Source organism: Oratosquilla oratoria, chromosome 11 (genome assembly GCF_046742065.1).
Source record: "Oratosquilla oratoria isolate Oo_2021 chromosome 11, ASM4674206v1, whole genome shotgun sequence".
Taxonomy (NCBI): Eukaryota; Metazoa; Arthropoda; class Malacostraca; order Stomatopoda; family Squillidae; genus Oratosquilla; species Oratosquilla oratoria.
The window spans coordinates 23347609-23352582 of NC_134787.1; the positions used below are offsets into that span (position 1 = coordinate 23347609).

Sequence of the window (4974 nt, forward strand, 5' to 3'; positions counted from 1 at the left end):
TGACTGTAGATTAGCTCAAGTTGAATAGGAAAAGTCATGGTCATTTCGATCTGAGTCACAGTGAGCGTTGAAATTAATTTTAACATGGTAAAGTTCTTGACCATCATGACTATAGATTAGCTTAAGTTGAATAGGAGAAGTCATGTCCATTTCGACCTGTTTTTTTTTTTTTTCTTCAAGGTCAAGGCATTTTATTTATGTAATACCTAGCACTTTGCGCCAACTTAAACTGTACTATTTAAAACTGATTTTCCTCTTCTCATTACACTAAATGATTGTAGTTTCTTTGAACTAATTTATACTCATTTTAACTAACACTAGACTCCCTAAGTCTAAAGTTCTTTTGTGTTTTACTTGGGGGTGGAACATCAGGTAAGTCATCTTTCAACTCAAGCCAAGTGAAGTTGATAAGAGGTTGGCTGTGGCTCATGAGAAGGGCTGGGTGGCGTTTTTTTTTTTTTTTTTTTTTTAAGAAACCTGGAAGGAGGGTGGTGCCGTGAGGCGTTAGAAGACCATTGAAGCTCGGAGGTATGGGGCTGCCGAGGCCTGATGATCCTCGGGGAGCCACCCTCCGTATCATAAGACACGTCCCCTTGTCCTCCAAGAGGCCCGGGTTCTTACCACGGACGACTTGAGGACGTATGGGTAACGGAGTACGAGTGGAAAAGGTCAAAGTCTACGCCTAGGGCCTGACAAAGAAAGTTATAAGGCGTTAAAGGACCATTATTGGTCGAAGGTATGGGGCTGCCGAGGCCTGATGACCCTCGGGGCGTCACCCTCCGTATCATAGGACACGTCCCCTTGTCCTCCGAGAGGCCCGAATTCTTACCACGGACGACTCGAAGACGTATGGGGAACGGATTACGAGTGGAAAAGGTCAAAGTCTACGCCTAGGGCCTCACAAAGGGAGCCATTAAGGCGTTAGAGGACCATTATTGGTCGGATGTATGGGGCTGCCGAGAGGCCTGATGACCCTCGGGGGCACCCCCTCCGTACCATAGGACACGTCCCCCTCTCTTCCGAGAGGCCCGGGTTCTTACCGCGGACGACCCGAAGACGTATGGGGAACGGATTACGATCGTATAAGGTCAAGGTCTACGCCTAGGGCCTGAAACAAACCGTGAGGCAATAGAGGACCGATGATGGTCGGAGGTATGGCGCTGCCGAGAGGCCTGATGACCCTGGGGGGCGCCACCCTCCGTACCATAAGACACGTCCCCCTGTCTTCCGAGAGGCCCGGGTTCTTACCACGGACGGCCTGAAGACGGGGACGGATTGCGATCGTATATGGTCAAAGTCTACGCCTAGGGCCTGATACAAACCGTGAGGCAATAGAGGACCGATGATGGTCAGAGGTATGGCGCTGCCGAGAGGCCTGATGACCCTGGGGGGCGCCACACTCCGTACCATAAGACACGTCCCCTGTCCTCCGAGAGGACCCGGGTTGTTTACCAGGGACGGCTCGAAGACGGGGACGGATTGTGCTCGTATAAAATCAAAGTCGAAGAATGAGACAAACCAGCAGCCAAGCGGAAAGCGATAAAACTAACAGACGATTAACCAGCAAGAAACGGGACCGCCTGCTCCCATGTGGGCAGCGAGTTAACCACTCGGTCCCGTTTCCGCGATCTAAGTGACGCGACGCCCGGCTCGAGCTAGCAGGGTAAGAAGGGAGGGGATAGGGAGGGGGAGGAGGGGTCGACAATGCGCATGCCTGCACAGAGCCGGGAATTTTAAATTTCCGATGATTTTGGCGGAAAATTCAAACCACACTCAACCTTCGGGAAATGGCCATATGACCAGGAGTGTGGTATGGGATTATCGCTATAGCTTCGCTGTGCAGGTTTCTTTCAGCCGATAAGTGCTGGTATTAAAGATACAAAATATTTTGAAGCGCAGTTCGCCAGGCTCTAAGATGGAAATTAGTTGTTGACATTACTTTTAAAATGTTATTCTCTGCCTTGCATAGGTTGTTCCAAGTTCTATGCAACTTCTCTTGTGGAAGCTGTACACTAATATAATTTGTAACTGAAATACAGATATATCCGGTTGTCACTATGATTGTTCAACATACATTTGGATATGGTAGAACAGGAGGTGATTGTGAGGGGAGTTTGGAAATAGCGAGAGTGGAGGTTAGTGGGAGGTGTCAGTTGTTGTTTACCAGTGACACTATGCTTGTGTCAGGTTCACATGTGGGTCTAAGGCAGCTAGTGGCAGAGTTTGAGAGGGTATGTGAGAGGAAATATCCAAGTAAATATGGGCCAGAGTTAGGTGATGTGATGTACAAAGGGACAGGGCACAATGAGTTGGGGATAAGTCTTAAGAGCCCCATTCACGAGAACGATTTTCAACCCCAACCCAGATTTCCAGCCCCAACCCAGACCAAATTTTCTCGTGTATGGGCTCCAACAACCTACATCGCAACCGCGATTTGCAGGTCGTGGTTGGAGTTGGAGTCGTTTAGATTTTCCTGATATTTTGTGGGTGGAGCTTCATGTCTGTGTTGGGGTTGGTGTGGTGAGTGGGTGCGGACAACCAAATCTATCACTTGTGCCCAAATTCTCGTACCGTGCGCTTGTAGCTGTAGTTGTGCTGCCTAAGTAAAAAAAATGGAAGCGTACAGTAAATATTTCGTAAGAGAGATTATTGAGATATATCGTCAACATCCATGCCTGTGGAAAGTTGAAAGTAAAGAATACTCAAATAAAATGATGAGAAACAATGCTTATGAAATACTCGTTTCAAAATTTAAGGAAGTAAACCCCGCAGCTACGCGTGATGATGTAGTTAAAAAATTGGCTCGTTAATTAAGAACTGTATGGAGGAAAATTTGAGGTCTTCATATGACCTCCCTGTTGCTAGGAATCGTAATGTACATACGAGACATTCATGAGGTGTAATAGCCTTCCTCATCATCGTATCCTGTTTTTTTTCATGATTGGTATTACCAAGGGCAGAAGTTCTAAAAATGTGGATTCATCCATTCTTAAATACTTCATATAGTCTTTAGGCTCTAGTCTCAGTTCCTCTAATAATTGAATATGGGATAGTTTGTTTCTTTTTTGAAGCCAAGACTTACCACTGACTTTTTTTTGCGCTTTCTATCTGCCTCTAAAAAAAAAAAAGCAATATCAAAAAGATCGTCAGAGTCGAGATCAGACATCTTATCACAATAGAACTGCGGATCAACTGCGAAAATTTGAACAATTGGTTGTTGCAGTGAGTGGCGAAGCCGCCAACCACAATTCCAACCCAGACCATGTTCGAAATCTGGGTTGGGGTTGAAAATCGTTGTCGTGAATGGGGCCCTTTAAAGAAGAAAGGCTGAAGGAGGTGGAGAATTCTAAGTAAACAGGATCAGATACATCTTATTGCATTGCTTCCAACATGACCTGGATAGTGGGCAGGGGACAGGGATGCCCTTCATCCCCAAGGAGCTAAGATAAAAGGGAAAACAAGTTGGTGTTGGATGGGTGAAAGGTGGGTGAATGCCTTGGCTAACCACCTCTTTGAGGGGGAAAATGCCTTTTAATAGTACCTATAAGTATAATAGTAATAATAATTGTAGCATCAACAACTCCATACGCACAACCAAACAAAGAGGGAGCAACCTTCTCAAAATCAGTCATTCATTGTTCACAATTATCAATAATTGGTCATTCAAAAAAATGGCGCCGGATGGACCTATCCGGAGAGCAAGTGCTTCTTCACACGCCCCCCCCCCCACCACACACACGAAATGGATTCTTCCTATGCCACTGGCACAAGACCACAAATTTCTGCATGTTTGTGCAAGGTGTCCACTTTTGAATTCACAATACTGGATGGATTCTATCTAAATACTAACAGGCTTCTTCCCCCTTATGAGGGAGGTAGCCAACCAAGGTATGCACCTACCCCAACACGTCCCATTCCAATCCATCACCCTTTTCATTTTTATCTTAGCTGCTTGTCAATGAAGGGACACCCTTTTCTCCTGTTCACTGCCCGGGTCAGAATCAATGATGCAAGACAAATAGAAACATAAATAAAAATTCACATACGTTCCCTAAACAACAACGTTTTCTTTGATAACTTGTCAATCATAGTGACCAATCGTCTAATAGCTTACAGTAGTCCTAGTTGGCAACATAGTCGTAATGTTATCATAGTCTTTGTAATGTTATGCTTGAAGTCCAAGAGATGAGGCCAAAGGCCCAGTCAGGGTACATTCGAGCGAGGCTCTTCAGTGATCATTCACACACATCCCTTTCAGCGCAACTTGTATTACCTTCCGCTTACGAAGTACTGCAGTCATCGCAAGGTATCGTATTACCGTTCAAACAAGTTACGGTGTTCACGAATATGCTGGTGGCCACATGCAGATATAAACTATATTGTCACAGCTTCTATTAGGTCATTCGGGAGCGGTGTCCTTTTACATGCATACTCTAATTACCTTCGTCCACGATTTCTAGCGACGACTAAATGAAGCGACATATTGTTTCCAAACAAACTGATGAGTCAATTCTGCGAGATATTTCTTGACTTCAGTGAAGCAGTATTTGATGGATACAACGTAATTTGAAGCAAAAGAACTAAGTTTGAGGATTTTTTCCTTAGCAAAAGTTGTACTACTGTGCTATCTTTACCGTACTGACGCAGCAGTAATGCGGGTGATTAGTCGGGTGCATCATGCAATTGACATAAAACCTAGCCAGCACAATTTACTCAATATTGGATTTAGGTTGGCGTATATTTATAATATTAGTAATGGGCTAGTACTTGACCAAAATTGGGCCACTATTTTATGTTAACAGGGAAGGAATTCAGTGAAATATTATCTTGCATATATTTTACCTTATCAGTGATGGCATAATCTGTTTTCGGGAAGATAACGGATAAAAAAAACTCAGAACTGTTCAAATGGTACAGATAGCGATGCTTAGTGCAAGCAAATCATGCAAGAATTAAATTATTTTTTTCGTATAT

The 4974-nt window shown here is 44.5% G+C and overlaps 1 protein-coding gene across 6 annotated transcripts in view; it reads left to right on the forward strand.

The window, feature by feature from the left end:
- Nucleotides 1-4192: 4192 nt before the first annotated feature.
- The window catches only part of LOC143029663 (cytochrome P450 2L1-like), a 99693-nt gene continuing 98911 nt past the window's right edge, over nt 4193-4974 (forward strand). For 4 of the 6 annotated variants that reach the window (XM_076192471.1, XM_076192474.1, XM_076192473.1 and 1 more), the window contains exon 1: nt 4194-4306. The gene's annotated coding sequence lies outside the window, so the exon portion shown is untranslated. Of the gene's footprint in view, nt 4307-4974 lie in introns of all 6 variants that reach the window. The other 2 variants (XM_076192475.1, XM_076192476.1) reach the window with 2 other exon arrangements.